The sequence below is a fragment of the Sceloporus undulatus genome, chromosome 3 (assembly GCF_019175285.1).
Source record: "Sceloporus undulatus isolate JIND9_A2432 ecotype Alabama chromosome 3, SceUnd_v1.1, whole genome shotgun sequence".
Classification (NCBI taxonomy): domain Eukaryota; kingdom Metazoa; phylum Chordata; class Lepidosauria; order Squamata; family Phrynosomatidae; genus Sceloporus; species Sceloporus undulatus.
Genome location: NC_056524.1, coordinates 268,106,370 through 268,130,198, shown reverse-complemented (window position 1 = coordinate 268,130,198; position 23,829 = coordinate 268,106,370). Strand labels below are relative to the sequence as shown.

Here is a 23,829-nt window from a genome sequence, read left to right as displayed (position 1 = left end):
GATATTTTGGAGATGGGTTCCAGGTTTAAACATGAAACTCATTTATATTTTGTATGCACCTTATATGCAGTTTTGTTGTTCTTCTTGTTGTTGCTGCGTGACTTCAAGTCATTTCCCCTAAGGCAAACCTATGATAGGATTTTCGTGGCAGGTTTCGTCAGAAGGAGGTTTGCCATTGCCATCCTCTGAGGCTGAGAGAGTATGACTTGTCTAAGTTCACCCAGTGGGTTTCCATGGCTGAGCAGAGATTGGAAGCCTGGTCTCCCAGTGTCCTAGTGCAATGCCCAAACCATTGCGCTACACTCTTCTGAAGGTAACTTTATAGACAATATTTTTAATATTTTTGTGCATGAAACAAAGTCTGTGTCCACTGGACTGCCAGAAAGCAAAGGTGTCACTATCTCAGCCATCCAAAATTTTGGATTTTGGAATATTTTGGATTTCAGAATGCTGCATCAATAACACTGACAACACCCTGCCTTTCTGCAAAATTGAGTCTCAAGGTGGCTTACAAGTTTAAAAAGAACAGCACAGCTAAAAGTATACAAAAAAACAAACAAACCCACATTAAAATGGAATCAAACTATTCCCAACATTACAACAGCCTCAGTTTAGTGAAGCTGGCTTCGTAAGAGAGTTCAGTCTTGTTTTGCTCTGGGACCCCTTTGTTTGTCTTTCTGTGGGTCCATGCAATCCAGAGAACTCTCAGCCTTTAAAGATGTTGTGGTTGTTGTTTTGCATCAAGTCAGCTTCAACTTCTTGTTGCTTTTGTTCTACACTTTCAGGTTGTTTCCAACCACGTTCCCTTCTAATATATTAAAAACAAACAAAAACCTATTTTTAGAACCAGATATTTTATATTGGGGGTGCATGGGTCATTTTTGACCTCTCTTGTGATTCAAGGAGCAAAGCATTGATCTCCAGCACTGAAGCTGCTGCCCATTGTTTTAAAGCAAGAGCTTTCAATCGGGGTCTGGCACTGTTCTGGTTGTTTTAACTGGGCCTTGAAGAACAGCAAACACCCGTTTTTCTAATTTTTAACTGTGCGTATTAAATGGTATTTCAATGTTGGTAGTTTAATTCTGTTTTGATGTTGTTCTTTTGCACGCTTCAACTGTATCTTGCTGTAATTGGTACTGCAACAATATTGCAATTTGTAAAATTTCTTGGGGACAAGAAAAGATGTAGATGACAGCCTCAGGTGCAGGTGCAATGCAAGCGCTCCCTCCCTCCTTCTTTCCTTCTCCTTCTTCTTCCCCCCCTCCTTTCTCTTTCTCCCTAGCCTTCCTCCCTTCTTTCCTTTCTTCCACCTCTCTCTCCTTTCTCCCACTTTCCCTCCCTCCCTCCCACCCTCCTCTTTCTTTCTTTCTTTCTTTCTTTCCTTCTTTCCTTCCTTCCCTCCCTCCCTCTCCCTTCTCCCACTCTTCCTCCTGCCCTCCTCTATCTCCTTCCTTCCTTCTCCTGCTCTCCCTCTCTCCCTAGCCTTCCTTCCTTCCCTCTCTCTCTCTCCTTTTCTCCTCCTTCCCTCTCCCTTCTCCTCCTCTTCCTTCTGTCCTCCTCTCTCCCCTCCCCCGATTTCTTCCTTCCTTCCTTCCTTCCTCCCTTCCTCCCTCCCTCCCTCCCTCCCTCCTTCCCCTCCCTCCCTCCCTCCCTCCCCCCTCCCATTCTTCTCTCCCTCTCCCTCTTTCTCTCTCTTTCTTTCCCTCTCTCTCTCCTTCCCTCCTCCTCCTCTTCTTCCTCCTCTTTCATAACACAAGGCCTGGCTGGAGCACTTCTGGGAGCAATTCCAAACGGACTAACAAACCATCTGAAGGAAATATCCACAGATTAAACCATAATGGCATAATTACAAAACAGTGACCCTGCCTGGAAGTAGCATTACCTATTTCCGGGGAATTCCTTGGAATCTGAGGAATTTAATTAATTTCTTTCCGGGGATTTTGACTGAATATTCCAGTAAATATTGGGGAATTCTGGAGATTTTGGAAAAACATTCCAGGGAATATCTTTGAGGCTTGTTGGCAACGCTGCCTGGAAGGTGCCACATTATCTGATGGTCGCTCCCTGATTTCTAGATTCTTAGGTAGCATCTGAACCACAAAGAACCCAAAGCTCCAGTCATTTAGGCCTTGGAGACTGAGAGGTAATCTACATGTAAGTGCATAACAGGAATTGCTGCAGATTTTCATACATAGACACTTAATTGCCTTCATTTTGAATTCAATGGACATGGATACACAACAACAACACAATGATGTTGCTGCTAATTAAAATGGTGCCCAAGAAGGCAGTTTCTCTGAATTATTTGCAGCCACACATAGCTTTTTATTTTGTTTACTTACTGGATTTACATCCTGTCTTTCTCCCAAAATGGGATTCAAGGTGGCTTGCAATAATTTAAAAAGGATACAACTAAAACATACATTATGACTGTTAAAAGTAATTAAATAATGTCAGTATTAATACACAACAGTTAAAAACAACAGCATAGTTAAAACCATTTTTTTAAAAATTAAAAACATTAAGGCTTTAAAAACAGCACACCAAATACACACACACACACACACACACACACACACACACACGTATACAAACAAACACTGTATAAGAAAAAAAAATCACACACCAGAAGCCTGTCTAAATGAGAATGTGTCAACCTGCTGGCGGAAAGAGGAAGGGAGCCAAGCGGACCCCCAGTGGCAAGGAGTTCCCCAATCTGGGAGCAGCCACTGGGAAAGCCCTGTTTCCCATCCTCATCAAACAGGCCTGTGAAGGTGGTAGGACTGAGGGAAAGCCCACCTTGAGATCCTAAAGCTCATACTGACTTGCAGAAGGAAATACAATCTTTCAGTATAATATAGTAAAGGTAAAGGTAGTCCCTTGACACGAATGTCTATTCATAACCTACTGTAAGGGCAGGGCTCCTCTCCATAACTAAGCTGAAAAGCCAGCATTGTCCGATGACTTCTCTGGTAGTCATGTGGCCAGTATGACTACACCGAACGCTGTTACCTTTCCACTGAGAAGTGTTACCTATTTATCTACTTGCATTTGCAAGCTTTCGAACTGCTAGGTTGGCAGAAGCTGGGACTGGTCATGGGAGCTCACTCCATCATGCAGCACCCAGGCCTCGAACTGCCAACCTTCCAATTTTTTGACTGTCATATAGATAGATAGATAGATAGATAGATAGATAGATAGAGTAGTACATGGCTTTAAATGTCAAAACCAGCACCTTGAATTCTACTCAGAAATGGGCCCAGAGCCAGTGCAACTGTTTCGGCATGGGAGTCTCATGATCCCTGAACCTTATCTTACTCTCTTGTATACCTTGTATGTGTTAAAGCATTAGATAGAACTGTCACTGGCTGCACTTTGCAAATTTTGTGGCCCTCTTCTAGGATCCATATAGAAAAACACACCTGTCACTTGCAGGCAGCACTTAATGCATCCCCAAAAAGTTTGTGCAACAGGAAATTGTTAGTCCTTAAGATGCCTTGAGACAATTTTATTGGCCTTTTCCTTCCTCTGATCCTCACAGGGAATGGTTTCCAGACCTTTCGTTGTTTTGGTCACCATCCTCTAGCCAGCATGGGGTATTGGTTTGAGTGTTGGACTACAACTCTGAAGACCAGGGTTTGACTTCCAGCTCAGCCATAAAGCCCACTAGGTGCCCTTGGGCAAGTCACATGCTCTCAGCCTCAGAGGAAGACAACAGCAAACCTCCTCTGAACAAATCTTGCCAAGAAAACCCCATGATAGGTTCACCTTAGGATCATCATAAATCATAAATGGCTTGAAGACAACAACAACACACACACACTGGACATGCTCCACCTTATCCACATCCTCTTTGAATTGTGGTGCCCAGAACTGGACACAATATTCCAAGTGAGGCCTGACCAAAGCAGAATAGAATGGCACTATTATTTCCCTTGATTTAGACACTATACAGTACTTCTATTGAAGCAGCATAAAACCACACTGGCTTTGTTAACTGCTGCATCACACTATTGGCTCATGTTCAACCTGTGCTCCACTAAGACTCCTATCCTTTTAGTATGTATTGTTGTCAAGCCAGGTGTCACTCATGCTATCTATATCTGTGCATTTCATTTTTGCTGTCCAAGTGTAGTGCCCTACATTTCTTCCTTTTGAAATTCATTTTGTTAGCTCTGGCCCAGCTTTTCAGTCTGTTGAAGGTCATTTTGCCATATATTTAAAAAGCCCCACATTTTGAATTTTGTTTTCAAATTTTTAGATTGCTTTTTCTAGGCTCAGAAGTCAAATTTCCATAGAAAACCCATGTGCGTCATTGCCTGTCACCTACTTTTGTCTGCGCTGCCCTTCTTTGTGTTGTTTACTTCAGTTCAAAATCCTTGGATGTTCAATGTTACATTTTATGCTATATTATAAAATCTATTATATATTTACATCTATTGCACACACACGTTTATGGTGACACTGCCTGATGAATATTGTGGTTTCAATGGGTCCCAAGTTGCTTCTTTTACAAGGACCATGAATAATAAGAGTTTGTCACAAAAGAGCTAAAATACCACAAGATGACAGATTTCTTTGTTGCGCAAAGGTTAAGATGTTGCAGGAGGGCAGATGATTTCATGGAAATAACAATGCTTGCTCATGTAAGTGTGACTCACAGTAGATTAAACAAAAGCAAAAGGCAGAGCTCCAAATGTTCAAGAGCCAAAATTTAGGGGGTCATGTTTTTTGACCCCAATTGTATGGTGTATATGCATGTTTGCAATAACCGGGGTTCAAAGGATGTACCTGGCTCTTTTCTCAGCAGGAGAGATAAAATTAGAAAGCAAGCCTATAACAGATGAGATTTTTAATCACAATTATGTCCCATTCTTCAACTATCTTCTTAATTTGGCTGAAATGTTGGTGGAGGAGAAAGACGTGAGATCTTAAATTGAGGAGCTGGACCATTACTGTAAGTCATCTTTGTCCCCATCATTGGGAGAAAAACAGAATATCAATTAATTAATCAAATTAAGACTAGTGGATTTACTCTGTGGTTAAGCAGCAGTTGCTCACTGAATGCATAATGAAATCACCATGTATATTTCCATGCACAGTGTGCAACACCTCTCAATGTGCATGCACAACCATGTGTATATGTTGTTCTTGTGAGCCTTCAAGTTGCTTCTGACTTATGACAACCCTAAGGCAAACCTACCATGGGGTTTTCTTGGCCAGATTTCATCAGAGGAGGTTTGACGTTGACTTCCCCTGAGGTTGAGAGATTATGACTTGCCCATGGGCTTCATGGCCAAGCTGGGAATCAAATCTTGGTCTTGTCCAACACTCAGACCTCTACGCCACACTGGCTCCTACACACTGTGCATGTGTATGCAGTACAAATTGAGGCACAATGGTACTTCATGCGTGATTCTGCTTCAGTAACCCTGAAGTGAATATAGTTGTTGTGCATTGATTTGAAAAATAATGCCCATCGGTTTCTGCAGGGGTAAGACACCAACAGGATTCTGCTCTCAGGCAGAAGAGAAGATAATGGATAAGAGGATAAGCCTAAAAGAAGAAAATATTGTAGCTCTAAGAGGGGTCACGGAGTATCCTAAAAGGGCCAGACAATGGGCCAAAGTTGAGATGCTCTCAATGTGGCTTTGATAACATTCAAACATCTTGGGAATCTTGGACTAAATTTTTCTCCCAGCACTTGCTGCTAGCCTCACCCAGACCAGAAATGACCTAAATTTCCCCCGTTGTTGTTGTTGTTGTGTGGCTTCAAGTCATTACCAACTTATGGCGACTCTATGATGGGGTTTTCTTGGCCAATTTTTTTAGAGGTTTGCCATTGCCATTCCCCGAGTCTGAGAGCATGTGACTAGCCCAAACTCACCTAGTAGGTTTTATGGCTGAGCGGGGATTTGCACCCTGGTCTCCAGAGTCCTAGTCCAACACTCAAACCACTACACCATGTTGAAGATGATAAAAAAATCCAGTTTTGAAGTCTGGAAGTTGCAGTGGTAGAAGAAGCTTTCCAAAACTTTATTTGTGCTTAAGAAAGTTCAGCAGCGGCAGCAGCAGGACAGCAAAAAGCATGGACTCCACAGGTATTTGGTAAAAACAACTAGATCTGAGTTTCTGGCAAATAAACAGGATACATTGGTAGGTAAAAAGAAAATGAAAGAATAAAGAAGAATAAACTCTTCTAGAACATGGCCACATAGCCCAAAAAACCCACAAAAAACTAAAAAGAAACTTACTTTATTGCTACATCTAGGTTCTACAAAATAACTACCAGTAAATTTCTACTTATACAAGAATATATACAGTAAATCTCTAGACCTATACATGAATATATACAGTAATCAGTAGAGAAAACTATACTTGGCAGAAGAGTCCCTAGAGCTGACTCTCATGTGTGTAAGAAGAAAAAGCATCTTTGGTAGCATAACCTGGTTTCTGTCTCTATTGCTTAGTGAGAGCAGAGAGAGGAAGAGGACAGAGAACAAAGGGGAATCAACTTTACTGACCTCTGACCTCTTCTTCCCAAGCAACGCTGACCAACTGACCATGAGAGATACCTCCGTGTTCCTGCTAGAAGACACCCCAGAACCTCCTTGAGGAAAGAAAAGATAAATCTACAAAAGAAGCCTTGATGCCAATGCTCTGACAGATACAAACCATGAGTGAGGAGGAGGAGCAGAACCTGCACCGAGGGACTGTGGGGAAATTGCAGAAAGAGAGAGCAGAATGGTGGGATTGTAGCATAGAAAAACATTTTGCTCCTCTCGGGATCCTGGGATTAAAGGCTTCCTCTGGCGCTCCTGGGCAACTTCTAGCCATACTACTTAGGCCCCTTGGGCCAGGGGAACCACTCACCACTGGGCAGGATGTCCTGCGTTAAGCAGCAGCCATGAGAGTTGGCGTGGCCTAGTGGCTGGAGATCAGGGTTCGATTCCCAGTTTGGCCATGAAAGCCACTGGGGGACCTTGGCAAGTCACACTCTCTCAGTCCCAGGGGGAGGCCATGGCAACCCTCCTCTGAACAAACCTTGCCAAGAAAGCCCCAAGGCAGGTCCGCCTTAGGGGCATCATAAGCTGGAAATGACATGAAGGTTCACAACAACAGCACATGGCTTCCCCTCCTCCTTCCTCATGACTCCCCAAAAAACTTTCCTGAGTTGGTTGCCCTCCTCAAGGTCCTGGTCGCCACAAGTGAGCATCTCTCGTCAAGGCCCCCTCCGTTGCCCACCTGGCCCTCCTTCGCCTTTTCCTCACTCTTCTCCTCCCCCCTTCTTCTTCCTCTTCCATCCTCTCCCTCCCTTCTTTTTTCTTCCTCCCTTTCTTCCTCCTCTTCCTTTTCTTCTCCTCCTTCTCCCTTTCTCTCCTTTTCCATCTTCCTCCCCTTCCTTCTTCTTCCTTCTTCTTCCTCCTCTTTTCCTCTTCTTATTTTTCTCCTCCTCTTCCTTCCTCCTCTTCCTTTCCTTCGTTCTCCTCCTTTTCTTCTTCCAGTTCCTCCTCCTCTCCCTTCTTTTCCTCTCTCCTTTGTCTTCTTCCTCCCCTCCTCTTCTTGCTCCTCCCTTTCTTCCCCTCCTCCCCTTCCCCTTCTTTTTCTTCCTTCTCCTCCTCTTCCTTCTTTTCCTCTCTCCTCTTTTTCTTCTCCTCTCTCTCCTCCCTCTCTCTTCCTCCTCCTTTTCCTCTCTCCTCCTCCTCCTCCTCCGCCCCGCCTCCCTTCCCTCAGACCCGCCCCCTGCTTTGCATACTTTGACGTCACGGCCCCCTGCTCCAATCAGCAGCTGCGGCTCCTGGCCGGGAGTCCGGGCAGCGTCCATCGGAGGCAAGCGGCCGGACTGGAGGCGCGCCGGAGGTCGGGCGGCGGAGCCCCGGAGGAGGCTGAGGTGGGTCCGGGCGGAAAGAGGGCGGGAGCGGAGCCTTCTCGCCTTCTTCCCCGAAGCAGGGTCCCTTCGCCGGCCAGTCCTCCTTTGCCAGGACGCTCCTCCTCCATTCCCACCTTCTCTCCAGGAGCAATGCCCCAAAGAAAGTCCTCCGCTCAGGGGGATCAAACCTGTCCTCCTTTTCCAGGACGCGTCCTCCATTCCCACCTTCTCTCCAGGAGAAATTCCAAAAAGGTCCTCCATTCAGGGTGGCGTCCTTTTTTTGCAGGACCCGTCCTCCATTTCCACCTTCCAAAAACGTCCTCCGCTCAGGGTGACCAAACTAGTCCTCCTTTCCCAGGGCGCGTCCTCCATTTCCACCTTCTGCCCATCGGATGTTGGAAGCTAAGCAGGGTCAGCCCCGGTTAGGACTTGGATGGGAGACCGCTGACGAATCTCAGTTGCTGGAGGTTCTGTGGCCGAGGAAGGGACAGGCAAAACCAGCTCTGAGGATCCCTTGCCTAGAAACCCCCCTGAGATTCATGGGAAGTGAACAGGCATCCACTCACTCAGTGATTTGGAAAAAAGGAAAAATGCCTTTCTAGTCCTAAGAATGCTTCCCTTTTAATCTGTGCTGCTTTCCAGACAAGTCTTGAGTCCCAAGATGGGGGAAAAGGTGGGATAAAAACGAAACCATCATGGTCAGCATCTTTGCACGAAGGAAGGAAAGGAAGGAGGACCTGGAGCATAGAGTCTTCTCCCAGGATGACCAGATGTCCTCCTTTTCCAGGACACGTCCTCCATTTCAGCCTTCTGTCCGGCAGGAATTCCAAAGTGCCCTCCATTTCGAGCATGACGAAGAAGCATGCGCTTATATTCCTGTTAGTGCTTTAAGCTTTTATTTGGTAATGCCTACAATTTTCTCTTGAATGTCCTACATTCGGCAGTGCCTTGTCCTCCTTTGCGGTTATGACATCTGGTCACCCTGAGTCCTCCTTCCTGTGATCCTTTTAGGTCTGGGTTTTTTGCAACAATCTGGGGGGATTCCTCCCCTGTTATTGGAGGGGGTCTTGCGTGTGCCTTGGGGGGAAGGAAGCCCAGCTGTGTCTCCACATTCCCAAATTGTGGATTTCTTGGAATGGAAGAAAAAGGAAAGCTGGACAGAAAAGTCTGGAAAAACAGGGAAAATCCAGCCAGGGAAGGAAAATCTGGATCAGAATTGATGCAGGAGACTGAAGAGCAGCATCTGCTTCCTTCCAACCTCTGTCCCAGTTCTTCCAAAAATAGCCATTTGGTGGTATACCCATAAAGGCCACACACTCCCACCATCAACAGGTGCTGAATTCGCTCCAAGTTGTAATCCAAACTATTGTTGTTGTGCACCTTCAAGTTGCTTCCAATTAGGTGACCCTATCATAGGGTTTTCTTGGCAAGTTTCTTCAGAGGGGTCTTGCCATTGCCTTCCCTTGAGGCTGAGAGTATGTGACTTGCCCTGTGGGTTTTCATAATCGAGTTGTGAACTGAACCCTGGTCCCCAGAGTCGTAGTCCAATGTTCAAACCACTCTGCCACGCTGGATCCGAGGAGTGTACATGTGAAGGTTTTAATGCATCTATGGACTTGTTCACACGGGGAAAATTGGAAGGTTAACCACAGGTTCATCCAAGGTATCTCATGTAATTTTGCAAAATATTTTCAAAGGACGTCTCATGCAAACAGAAGGCAATCCAGACACAATTGTGAGACATCCCTCTATTGTAAACCGCTCGGATTCCCAGTGATTGGGCAGTATATAAATAAAATCTATTATTATTATTATTATTATTATTATTATTATTATTATCATCATCATCATCATCATCATCCCTGGAATAGCTGAATTTGGAAAAATATCAAATTTATAAATCCTTTTCCACTGTGAATTCGCAGTCAATTCATGTTTGCATTAGTATTAAATTCATCTCCAATTCGGCCATGGGATCCTGTCCTCCCTGCGCATGCGCAAACACACTAATTGAAAAACAAGAAGCTGATGTGATGTTTTCATTCGCATTCGCACTGCTTTCTCTTTTGGATGAACGCTATGTTCATCTGTGCATTCAATCAGCTACAGTACTACATAATTTCTTGCATTTTGGGATCACAGGCCCCTCCTTCTTCCCCTTTCAGGACGGTGATACATTCCTCCCTGTGAAAAAGTCCTCTGTGCCTTCAAGTTGCCTGTTGGCTTCTGGTGACCATGAATTTCCTAAGGATTTCTTAGGCAAAGAATCCTCAGAGTTGTGAAGTCGAAGGCTTTCACAGCCGGCATCCATAGTTTTTTGTGGCTTTTTCAGGTTCTGAAGCCATGTTCTAAAAGAGTTTATTCCTGACATTTCACCAGCAGCTGAGGCTGGCATCTTCCTGCCTCTGAAATAGAGCCTCCAATTCCCAGGATTCGTCGGCAGTCTCCCACCCAAGTACTGACCAGAGCTGACACTTCTTAGTTTCCATGATCAGATGGAGGATCTTGTGCCTTCAGCATAGAAAAATTAAAAATTAATTGTTGTGTGTCTTTAGGTTGTGTCTGACTTATGGAGACCAAAAGGCAAATCTATCACATCATTTTCTTGGTAGGATTTGTTCAAGGGAGGTTGTGTTTTGCCTTTCTCTGAGGGTGAGAGAGTGTGACTTGCCCAACGTAACATTATTGTTGTCATTTCCGACTTATGGAGACCCAAAGGCAAAGCTATCATGGGGTTTTCTTGGAAAGATTTATTCACAGGGGGTTTGCCTTTGCTCCTGTATAAAAACATAAATTAATAGCTCATGCGTGCACACACACACACACACACACACACACACACACACACATATATTTGTTGTAGTGTGTCTTCAAATTGTTTCTGACTTATGGTGAGGCATGTTTCTTCAGAAGGGGTTTGCCATAGCCATCCTCTGAGGCTGAGAGGCAAACCTCCTCTGAATAAATCTTGCCAAGAAAACCCCATGATAGGTTCACCTTATGGTTGCCATAAGTCAGAAATGACTTGAAACCACACAACAAGGCACACAACAACAAAAACAATGACAAAGATTATATGGTGACCTCTGCTTTGCCTTTCCTCCAGGTGGAATTGAAGGAAGACAAGGGGCTCCAGCTGCCGATGGACCTCTTGCAACAGAGCATTCTCAGTCTGCTTCCTCTCAAGTGCCTGCAGCATTTTGCATCCATGAGTGCGACAACTTTGTAAGGTAGGCCAGTGCTTTTATCATCTTTTTGGTATCAGAGATGAGCAGGTGGATGTTGGCTCAGGAACCTCCTAGTTCAGCTATTATTATTATTATTATTATTATTATTATTATTATTATTATTATTAAGATTTATTTATAAAGTGCTGTAGGTTTACCCAGTGCTGTACGTATGATCAATTAAAATAAAATAAAAATAAAGATCTGCCAACGGCATACACTCTACAAAGAATAATGGAGATTAATACATACATTAAATTAAAAGTAATAAATTAAACACTATTAGCTATTCAACTCCACCAGTAGCCAAAAAAGACCATGTGCTTCCCAATATGCTGTCTTTCATAAACCTACAGGGTGATCTTGGGCAAGTCATGCTCTCAGCCTCAGAGGAAGGCAAAGGCAAACTAGCAAAGACATTGAAGCAGGTTTTTAATATATGATCATGTCAGGGAGGCTTTTATGTTATGGGTGTGTGCTCCTGTTATTTATTTATTTTTTAACTTTTGTATGTTTTATACTGTTTTAATAGTTTCACATTTTTGTTTTAAACAATTTCATCTGTAAGCTGCCTTGGGCTGCTTTCTGGGAGAAAGGCAGCATAGAAATGAAATGAAATAACTAAATAATTTTCCCTCTTAACAAAGAACAGATAGGTTCACCTTAGGGCTATCATAAATTAGAAATGGCTGGAAGGCACACAAGAACAACAACAAGAAGAAGAACAACAACAAAGCTAGAGTCATGAGTGCTTGGTTAGATCAAGGTTGGCAACACTTTGGGATTGGATTGGATGACCTCTTGGTGTCCCCTCCTGTTCCAAAGTTCTCTGATCCAGTTCTGTCAGGGAATCCGGGAGACCAGAGTTAGAATCCCTCTGCAGCTATGGAAACCCACTGGGTGACTGTGGAGAAATCACACTCTCTCAGCCTCAGAGGAAGACAATGGGAAACCCTCTCCAAAGAACTGACCGACTAAACCCCATGAGAGGCCACCAGGTGTAGTGTTGGACTAGGATCATGGAGACCAGGGTTCGAATCCCTGCTTGGCCACGGAAGCCCACTGGGAGACCCTTGGGCAAGTCAAACTCTTTCAGCTGCAGAGGAAGAAAAAGCCAACCTCCCCTCCAAACAAATCTTGCCAAGATAACCCTGTAGTAGGTTTGTGTTAGAGTTGCCATAAGTCAGAAATTACTTGAAGACACACAACTACAGCAACAACTGTCTGCTGCTCTGAGATCTTTGGAAGTAGAGTGGGATCCATATATTTGAACACATCAATAAATGACCTGAAGATGCAGAAGGCTTTAATATGTATACAGGGGGCCCTCCGCATTTGGGATGTAGAAAGAGAGGAAGACCACAGGCTAGATGGATAGACTCTATTAGGGAGGTGACGGGTACAAATTTGCAGGATGTAGGCAGAGCAGTGGAGAACAGGGAGTCTTGGAGATGTCTCATCCACATGGTTGCCATGAGTCAGGATTGACTCAAAGGTGGCTAACCATAGATATATAGTATCTATGGTGTCTGTTGGGAGTGCTTTGATTGTGTCTTCCTGCAGGGAAGAATGAGATTTCACTAGATGGTCTCTGGGGTCTCTTCCACCTTGATGAGGCTCTCTCCACATCACATCTCAGATGAGTTGATTCTCTTCCTATTGGCTTTCTTCACTGTCCAGCTTTCACACCCATAATAGAAACAGGAAATACTACTGCCTGGATAAAGAGTAAAATTTCCTTCTTTTTTCCTCCTGTCCTTTCTCAGCTTCCTATGATAGCACTGGTTAAATGTTGCAGTATTCAGGCCTGGGTAAACTATGTGGTCATGAAGATGTGTTGGACTGCAACTCCCATCTGGCAAGGACTGCTAGGAATCCAAACTGATTTCCATGCTGATTGCCTTGAAAAAGGCTGAATTAAGATGATGGCTAACTTGAAACTGCCCCCAAAATAGGGCTGAATAGACTTCGGTAGCCTTTGACACTATTTAGCAGGGAATTCTAAGGGCCTCCTCAAACTGCAACTCCCAGAATTCCATAGGATGCCTCCATGACAGTTAGCAAGTGGCATCAAATTTCTATTATGGTGCAGTGTAGATGCAAAGTTGCAGGCATTATCTGTAGCTGCTAGCTAGACTGACAGTTCTGAAACTTTGGTTCTCTAGGACATTAGCTCCCAGAAGCCCCAGCTCACAGTTGTGGATTCTGGGAGCTGAAGTCCAAAAGCACACGGAGGACCAAAGATTGAAAACCACTGCACTAGACAGAACCAAACCCTTCTCCTGAACTACTAGTATTGTTGTTGTTGCGTGCCTTCAAATTGTTTCCAAATTATGGTGACCCTAAGGCTAGCCCATCATGGGGTTTTCTTGGCAGATTTATTCAGACGGGGTTTGCCATTGCCATCCTCTGAGGCTGAGAGAGTGTGATTTGCCCAAGGTCACCAGCTGGGTTTCCATGGCTGAACTGGAATTTAAACCCTAAACTACTGCAGACCTCTAAACTCCTTACTGAACTACATGTACGTGATACCTTAAGTTAGTTAAAATTGTATTGATATATTATACCTGTGTAGTGCAGACACATTGTATATTGATAATAAGCAGGACATCCTCTGCACAACCAGCAGCTGTGTCCGATCTGAATCAAAACCAATTGCTTAAAAGCACAGGAGTGAAAAGCCTTGAATCAATATAATTACAGAAACATAACGGTGAAGTAAACACCAGGGCCACAAAGCATTGAAAGCAAGGATGAATACAAAGGTGTGAACATCTAATATACAGATGGCATAGAGAATAATAATCACTGTATGAACAAACACAACAAGGAATGATGAACCAATTAAATTGTGTCCAGCACTTCTACATTATATCCTGTTTCAATATTTTTTCCTTGGTAAAGTTTGCATTACATTGCTAATGGTAAGGAAAACTTGCCAGCTGCCGTCAAATCTTGAATGCCATAGATCTCCAGAGACGTAAAATATTGAATAACTTTGCCTTCCAAACTGGCTGGATGAAAATTCGGGAAAAGACTTTCTTTTTCACTTGTATACGTTTTGCTCCTTCCTTATTTTCTAGCTTTCCATGCTTTTGTCTCTTTCTCTGTTTTGCATTTGCACATGTGCAGCCAAGGGCCTTTTTTCCAGGAAAGATGAGTCAATTTGACAAATAAGTTTGGAGATAATTGCCATAATCAGAAACCAGTTCTCCTCCTTCCATGAGCCAGATGCTACCTTGCAACTTCTGAACCTTAAAAGTGTAGAATAAGTGAGACAATAATTCTTTGCAGGAGAAATACTGGATCTGGATGCAAGGAAGGAAGACTCTTTCACTAGGCTGGGTGAGAGAATTTTCTGGAGAGGTTCATACATATTTTTTTTGGCTTGCCTACCAGTTTTGTTGTACGGAGCTGGAGAATGAAGAAGGTTCAATGTTTGGTAAAGTGATGTTTTGGACTACAACTTCTAGGATGCTGAAGATGGTAGTCCAAGCACTGACCTGAATCCTATTGGCATCTTATGTGTGTGTTAAGTTTCCTAAAGGAATTGGTTGGACATATTTTATCTGTTGTAGGATGGCTGCACTGACTTTGAGGTTGTGGAATTGAAGTTGCACATACAGTGCCATTGGCACATAAATGGTCTGCAATTTCTGAGAACCTTTGTGATTCAAGAGCAGGGTATAAATACTGTAAGTAAACAAATGCAACATGAGCATGCCTGTTCATTTCATGAGGACACTGTTGTACATTGTACATGGATGCAGACTACAAACAGAGCATGGAGGTGAATACACATTTGGTTGTGCCTTCGGTTGCACAGATGGGTCATTTGCACCATATTGTTCAATGTAAGGTTTGCGTAGTGTGTAACTCCACCTGTGGAGGTTGATGCTGACATAAGATCTTGGCCAGTAATGATTTCTGGTCTTGTGCTTAGAACTTGCACAATTCCTGTCAGTTAATAATAGTCTTCTGAGTTTGTGATCTATCTGTCATGCTTTTAAAATGTTTGCAGTCTTCCCATACATTATCTCAGATTCCAAAGGGAAGGCTGTGTGTTTATCATTTGAAGAAATTTCCTCAGAGATCGTATTTTGTTGCCAAATAGCTTTTTCTTTTGTGGTTATTTGTTGTGAAATCACCTTCAGTTTATGGCAACCACATGAATGGGAGACCTCCAAGAGACTTTGTTCTCAATAGCCCTGCTCCAGCCTTGTAAACTCCGGGTTTCTATCACTTCCTTGATGGAGTCAATCCACATATAGTAGGCCCTTGGTATCTGCTGGGGATTGGTTCACCCGTGGATACTGAAATCCTTGGATGCTCAAATCCCATTAAATACAATGGTGTCTCTGATATAAAATGGCAATATCAAGGTTTACTTTTTGGAATTATGAGGGGGGGGGGATATTTTCAAGTCATGGATGGTTAAACCCATGGATACAGAATCCGTGGATGCAGAGGACCAAGTGTATAATGTGGTTGTCTTTCCCTACTGCCTTCTATTTGACAGAGCATTCTTGCATATTGTGATGTGTGCTCTCATTTTACGATTTGGTTTTGTTATTTTGGCTTCTAAGGAGGCTTGAAGCTTGAATTGCTCTCAGACCCATTCATTTGTCTTTCGGGCAGTCCATGTTATCCACAGAACTCTGATTCAGCATTACATTTCAAATGTGTTGATTTTCTTCCTCCCAGCTTTCTTCTCAGATCAATTCTCACAAGCAGGTCTTACTGTCACCAATTTCTTCCCAGTATTTTTGTAGTCACTTGCCCTTTGCCTGGTAGTATGTCATAAATCCTGCCCTCGCTTAACTTGCTTAACCTGTTGCCCTTTACTTTCTTATGCAATTGCAACAATGACTTAATACATTTGAAGAAGGGACCTCTGAGTCAGAAAAGGATGTAAATAATGTAGTCCATAATATGCCTCAAGAATCTTTTGTCAACCCTCCAATATTTCACAGATGAAAACCAAGACACACATGGCCAAGCAACATCAGAGTGTGGTCAAGATGGTAAAAATTATTAAGGAGAAGAGCACACAAGCCAGGAGAGGCTGCAGCAGTTTGCTTTGGCCTGAGCCTACAGGGAAAGGGGAAGATGCTGTCTCCATCTCTCCTTCCCCATCTACTGAATGCAAACCCCTATTACACTTTGAACTTAGTTGGCAGCAGTGGAAGTAAGCTGGCAAAGAGGGAGGAGGGGATAAAAACTGGGACATTTTTACAAGCAGCTGAACAAGTAGGATGGCAGAGGATTAATCCGGATTGTCTCTGCCAAACTGAGAAAGCTGGAGGGTGTGTTTTGTTGTATTTGATAGCGTATAAATCATCACAACAACTCAGTGAAATAAGCCAGCATTGTCATTCCACCATCCCAATAATACAGATTCGAGGACTGAGGCAAATGATTGTGCAATGGCAACATGGAACAAGTGAATATGCAGCAGCGAGACATGTATACATATGTGCCACCATGAGCTGCATGCAGATATTTGGTGTCAGACGAAAGTGCCCATCTGCATCTGAGGGGAATGCATAGATGTGTAAGACATCAGGGGCCATGCCACATTGCAGTTGATGAAATGATGGTTTGCATTGGTGCAGTGAGGCAGTGCTCAGTTTGCAAGGCACTTACAGTCCTTTGTTGTTGTTGTGTGCCAAGTTATTTCCGACCTATGACTGTCTGAAGGTGACCCAACCATGAGTTATTCTTGACAGGTTTCTTCAGAGGGTGTTTGCCATTACACTCCTCTGAGGCTGAAATAGTGTGACTTGCCCAAGATCATCCAGTAGGTTTCCATGGCTGAGATGAGATTTGAATCCTGGTCACCAGTCATAGTCCAATGGTCAAACCACTACCCCCTGCCATGGAAGTCATGGAAGGAGGTAAATGGGGAGAGAGGAACACAGGCAGGGAATTATATCAGCGTGTCTTGTGTCCTTGTGTGTATTTAAAGCTTGATTACATGTGGGAGATCTAATGTACACTGCAAAATTAATACAGTTTGATGCTGCTTAAACTGCCACCGCTCAAGGCTATGGATTTCTGGGATTTGTAGTTTGGTGAGACATTTAGCCTTCTCTGTCAGAGCACTCTCGTGCTACAACAAATTACAAATCCCAGGATTTCATCAGATGGAACCATGGCAGTTAAAGCAGTGACCAACTACTTTATTTCTGTAGGAAATTGATTTGGTGTGTATTAATACATCGTATTCTCCCTCCAGTGCAAAAACATATTCTACTATTTAGATCTGAGAATACCATTAGTACTGATGAAGAACGGCTTTACTTCTGCAATGCAGATTAGACCAAGATCTCAGTTTTCCAAGTTCTGGGGGAAAGGATGGGATATCAATTTTTCATTAACTAAACTAATTATTTATGTGTTTTATTCTGTATTTTGTGTTTGTGTGTGTAGCTTTTTTCAGCATTGTAGTTTACTATTGGATTTTTAGTTTTGTATTTTAGTACTGTATTCTAGTCTTGTATATTGAAGTAGTCATAAATGTTTTATTCTGTTGTAAAGCACCATATCATCAATGGTGCTATAGAAATAAATGATAATAATAATAAAATGGATAAGGGATAAGCCAAAGGTCACATGACAAAAGTCTATGTCCTTTCTCAGCTTGCTTTGGGATGGCTTTTGTGAGATGGGGAGCTCCTTCTGTGGCATGCAGTAGGTCCAGAAAGTGGGGTGTTGTTTTTGCAATTTGCAGAATTTTGCAAAATTGCAAAACTATCATTTTATTTGATATTTTTCCCCACAGGGATGACAGGGTCTTTGCAGAGGAGTCTTGGTGAGGGTTGGAGTACTTGACCCTCCGATTTCCACCTCTTCACTTGAGAAACAACATTTGCTTCTATGCTCTCATCTGTAAAGCCTTTTCCTCCAGGAACTTTCTGTCTAAATTTAGAGTCATGTTGGGGAACAAGGATAACTGGAGAGACGGAGCGATACAGTGTGTTTAGTACGATTAACTATAGCCTTTTGAAGAGCAAGCTGTGGAAATCCTTTCCGCTCCCCGAGTGTGCAGATCTATGTGGACAAAAGAAACCCATTCAAAGGTTGTTTTCTTAGCTGTTCCCTGGAACAGAATTGGACCCCTTAACAACATGCGCACAAAGGAGAAGATGCACTCCGGTGCTCATCTGCTGGTTTGCTTGGACCATTTTGATCCTGGAAATTGAATTTCCAGCTGCATTTTAAGCAGGCTCTGTTCTGATTCTGAACTTGTGTACTGTTAAATGTGCATCTCCCTCCCTTTTAAAGAAAAATTATTATTATATCCACATATGCATACAAAGAAAAGGATCTGAAGTGGGAAAGTGGAGAGATGCAGCTTCAAGGAAGACTTTTTGTGCCAAAGGAACAAAACAAAGGTTGTTGAAATTTTTGCATATGATGAAATCAATGTAGGGACTTTTTACCTCCAATGTGGGCAGGACCAGACACATTTCTGAGATCTTTCCAAGGTGACATTTCCCATAAAGCACATGCTCCTTTTTTGTTGCTGTAGAATGAGACAAACTCCATCTCCCAATAGTCATTAAGATTTTTTTTTAAAAAAAGAGTTAATTCAATACAATGTTTCAAAATCAACAGGAACATGACAGAGTAACTGGTGTTGAAACATTTAGGAAACTTCTCTCTCTCTCTCTCTCTCTCTCTCTCTCTCTCACACACACACACACACACACACACACACACACGAGAGAGAGAGAGAGAGAGAGAGAGAGAGAGAGACAAGTTTCCTATATGAGATATATGAAAATCACAAGATTCCATAGGATGGAGCTTCAGGACTTAAAGTGGTGTCAAGCTGCATTACTTCTATAGTGTAGATGCACCTTAAGAAACCAGGGCTCGAATCCCTTCATAGGGTGCCTCTACACTGTAGAAATAATGCAGCTTGACCCCACTTTTAACTACATGGCTCCATCCTAAACAATCCTGGGATTTGTAGTTTTTGTGACGCAGCAGTACTCTTTGGCACTGAAAGATGTTAAACTACAGATCACTGGATTTCATAGGATGTTCCTACAGCACTTAAAGTGGTATCAAATTGCATTGGGCTGGAGCAGATAGGCAGGAAAAAGCAGCTTGATCCTGCTCTGCCCAAAAGTGGGTTGAAACTCTGCTGTCCCTACAGCCCTCTCCCAAGGCAGGCCAAACATCCAGTGTCAAGTCACACTGGTATGTAATGTTTTTTGTAGCCTCCTCCCCACTATTCAGGCACACCACCTCACAAACACACTGCCTGTAACCTCCAGGTATCTTCCACATCTGTCCACATGTCGTCCCCTTTCATCAGCCACACAGTTGTATGTGTGATGCTCCACCAGTACAGGGCATTGGTGCATTGATGTGTGAATCATCCATTGGCATAGCACAATCTTGGATCCCCCCCCCCCCACATGCCCCCTTCACCCCATGCTCCCTTGCTGGACTATTTATTTTGTGTATGTTGTAATTACATCCTCTTGAGTTGTTGCACTATCATTTTTTTGCTTTCCTGCAGCCCTGCACTTTATATATAATCCTTCCCGTACACTCCATTCCTCTGGGAAAAATCTTTTACACCAAAAAAGACCAGATCTGCTACAGCTCCTAAAGCTTGGAATGACCTCCGGAAGAGATTTGCCAGTTATCCTCATTGGAGGCTTTTAAAAAAGCAAAAAAAACCCTTTATCTTCTGGCAGGCCTTCTCTGAGTGATAACCGCCCAGAACCGACTCTATCCGTCCTTCCTACTATATCTCCTCGTCATTCGTGGGTTGTAGAATAATCTTGTAGTGTTGTATTGTTATATATTTTAATCATGTTTTATGTTAATTTTATAGTTTGGGAGGGAGGGTTGGGTCAGGGTTTTGTGGGTTTTATTGTTTTTATATTGTGTGTAATAAACTCTGTTGTTATCTGCCTTGATCCCCAAACGGAAGAGGTGGGATATTATTATTATTATTATTATTATTATTATTATTATTATTATTATATGCAGGCACGAAGATGTGCATTTTCCAAACTAAGTTGAAGTATCCCGGCTTCTTTTTGCTCTGGTTTTTAGCTCCAAAGCATGACTTCATTTCGGTTTTCACTGGCCTTGGAGGCATGTGTCATACAATCACCTTGCATTCAAAGTGGCTGGAAGCTACTTTATTCTGCCCATCTGTTTCACCCCATTATTTCTACAGTGTAGCTGCACCCTCAGCAAAACTCACCAGATGATCTTTGGCAAGTCATGCTTTCTCAGCCTCAAAGGCATGGCAACCCCCTCTGAAATTGTCAAAATCTAGGATTGGGTTACCATAAGACACATGAAGGCAAGTAGCAACCACCACAACAATAACTACATACATCATCTTCCGAGATCAAGTAGCTCCAGAATCAGCTTAGCCTGGGACCATTCAGTTCACTTGGATGCACCTTTTTCACCTAGCGCAGACCACTGCAATATATTCATGCACATTATTTTCTTTTAGTCTGATACATGTGTGAAAATGCTGAAGTCTCCCCCGTTTGCATGTGTCTGACACAGTGGGGTAGTATAACATAGTGGGGTAGTTAGTGATTTGCTTAACAGTTGCAAATGTGGGTATCTTAATATTCCAGTCTATTTTATTTTTAGACTACAGTGGGCCCTTGGTATCGGTTGGGGTTTGGTTCCAGGACCCCTAGTAGATACCAAAATCCATGGATGGTTTGGTATATATAATTATTTCAATCCGTGGATAGTGGAATCCAGGAAAGATAGTCTTCCAAGTTTTATACAGTGGGCCCTTGGTATCTGGTGGGGTTTGGTTCTAGGACCCCCTGTGGATATCAAAAATCTGTGAATGCTTAAGTCCCATTAACTACAGTGGCATAGTAAGATGGTGTCTCTTATATAAAATAGCAAAATCAAAGCTTGCTTTTGGGAATTATTATTTATTTTGGGAGTGGAATATTTTAAAACAGGGGTAGGCAACCTTTTTGAGCCGGGGGCCGGGTTGCTGTCCCTCAGACAACTGGGGGGCCGAAGCCAAAAAATAAATAATTAAATAATTTTAAAAAAATTAAATAAATAAATAAACCGGGACAAATGTAGGACAACATTTTCAAATGGTGGACACTTTTTTTTTAAAAGTGGAGGACACGCAAAAAAAAGGCTGATTTTTTAAAAAATGTTAATATAAATGCATGTTTCTGAGGCGTCTATAGACAATTGCCCCCTTGCCCCTGAGCGTGAGAGGCCAAAGGCCCCGGCGGCAATCGTTTTAAAAAATAGATGGTGGAATCTGTTGGTGCAGAATTCATGAATACAGAGGGCCAAGTGTATTTCGGTGTAAGTTGTCCAGAGTTCAATAGGTGCCTTGCACTGATCTAAACACAGCTGTGTAAGTGGTTGTGCTTCCTTGGATGTTGCACTAGGATACTCCCTTGTGCTGTCACTCTTTGGTGACACAGGCTTGCAAGGACCTGCCAAATTTTTATGTAACTATGCAAGCAGTATAGCTATACTAGTCTAATTCTATACCATGCAAGAGCTGAGCAGGATCTTGGCTGTTAATATGAAGTGTGCCCTACTTCCAGATCTATCACAGCTAATTACTCAAAACATGCAATGGAAAGACGTCAAATTGTGGAATATATTATGGATTCAATAATACCTATCAAGTAATTTAAATTCCATAAAACCATCCAATTGCAAGCATGTCTGGAGTGTGCATTTTGGGACAACGTTGCTTTGAGATTTCCATACAAATTTCTCGTAACTTTTGCATCTTTTAAAAAGTGCAGAATATTGTCAATTTGCCTTTTTTGTTTTGTTTTGTTTTTAGAAGGCATATTTTTAAACTGAAACATTTTGCCACTCAATAAATAAGCACGGAACAGCCTTCTCCTCACGTGTCAAGAAGGATTGCATCATCTGTAGTTGCTAAATCCAATTTGCATAAACCCTGTCTGTCTGTTGGAGTGAGGGAATAATCCAATATTCTCTTGAGGGTCTAATCATTGACATTATTGAAAACTGAAGAGGGAAGAAGTGTCTTGAGCAGTTTATTACATTTTTCTCCCCTACTTACAAAAAGAAAACCCAGCTCAGAAAACATAAAATACCTCTGCGTTGGTAAGGGACTTTAGCAGGTAGAGACTTATTCTGACTTGAGTTGCACATTACCTGTAATTTGCAATGATTTGCAGATTTAAAAACATACCTTAGTGTAAATTTAACCTGGAGAAGAGATGATTTCATAATCCTCCTCAAATATTTGGAGGGCTGTCACAGAGGTGGTGGAGCATTTTTCCCCTCCTGGTTGCGCCAGAGAAAAGGACTCAGTAGGCTCATGTTACAAGGAAAAGGATTTCAAATAGACAGGAGGAGGAAGAATTTCTTGACAACATGAGCAATGCAACAGTAAAGCAGGCCAAAGGCAGCCTCTAAAAATGACAGACTCATCTCAGTTACAGGTTTTTAAATCGAAGCTGGAAGGATCCCTCTTGGGGAAGCTGGAAGTGGATTTTCTGTATTGAGAGGGAGTTGGGATAGATGAATTCATAGATACCTCCCAACTTTACAGGTCTATGACCCATTTTTTTAAAACAACAACAACAGCATCTGTCTGCCTGGCTGAATGGAAAAATACAGGTTGAGTTTCTTTTATCCAAAATTCTTAAATCCAAAATATTCCCCCCCCCCCCAAAAAAAAATCCCAAAACGTTTTTCATATTTGGCTGAGAGAGTGACATCTTTGCTTTCTGATGGTTCGGTGTACACAAACGTTGTTTCATGAGCAAAATTATGAAAAAATATTGTGTATAAAAATACCTTCAGGTTACAGTATGTGTATATGGTGCATGGGAAATACAAATCAATATTGTGTTTAATCTTGGGCCCCATTTCCAAGAAAATACCTCATTATGCCTGTCTATTCAAGTAGAGGTACAGGTATTCCAAAATCTTACCCCCCCCCCCCCCCAGAAATCCCAAACTGCTGGTCCCAAGCATTTTGGATAAGGGAGGCTCAGCCTGTAAAGACCAATTTCCTTAGCATTGTTAAATGTCTCCCAAATGAAGAAACAAGTGTATTGTTAACATTAGAGCACTTTGTAGTATCTGGTAGACATGAACAAGGGGCAATTTTTGCATTTTTAAGAAATTGCCACCCACAAAACACCCATGATGAGTAGGAAGCAACTCTCCTCTGCAAAATTAATTTGCCAAGCAGAAATGCTTTGATGTTAATGAGAGCGATGGGCGCAAGCATCTCAGAGCATCCCTCATTCATTCACTTTCCCATAGGCTTACTGGGGCCCCAAGACAATTTATGGATCTCAGCATGCCGAGAAATGGAATATCTGTTTATCTAGCCTGTGTTATCTGTCTAATCTGTCTCTCTCCCTGTCTTTATGCCTACATAACTGAAGTTTTATAGAAGGAAAGATGGAGAGCTGGGCAGAGCATCAGCTCACTGGGATGGGAGAGTCTGTGAACTCCATGGAGCCATGGTCATTTCTTCAGTTTCCTAAATAAAAAGTTGAAAAGTTAATTTAGCCCCCAAACCTTCAATATATCCCTTCAATATTCATAATTCTGGCAAATGTAAATGATCTGAAGTTCCAGAAAAATGCTTACAGGATCATCTCTTTCTTACATTCTCTGTCTCTCTAGCTCTCTGTGTGCTGGGCAAGTCACACTCTCTCAACCTCAGGGTGGCAATGGCAAATATCCTCTGAA

The 23,829-nt window shown here is 42.6% G+C and overlaps 2 protein-coding genes across 3 annotated transcripts in view; one reads left to right on the top strand and one right to left on the bottom strand.

The window, feature by feature from the left end:
• The window catches only part of TMEM207 (transmembrane protein 207), a 51,690-nt gene extending 44,317 nt beyond the window's left edge, over nucleotides 1-7,373 (bottom strand). Inside the window, exon 1 of one of the 2 annotated variants that reach the window (XM_042460757.1) lies at nucleotides 6,525-7,373. The gene's annotated coding sequence lies outside the window, so the exon portion shown is untranslated. The remainder of the gene's footprint in view (nucleotides 1-6,524) is intronic. The other variant, XM_042460759.1, reaches the window with a different exon arrangement.
• A 432-nt stretch (nucleotides 7,374-7,805) lies between these two features.
• The window catches only part of LOC121925723 (interleukin 1 receptor accessory protein), a 106,616-nt gene continuing 90,592 nt past the window's right edge, over nucleotides 7,806-23,829 (top strand). The window contains 2 exon segments of the mRNA XM_042458218.1: nucleotides 7,806-7,891; nucleotides 10,977-11,100. The gene's annotated coding sequence lies outside the window, so the exon portion shown is untranslated.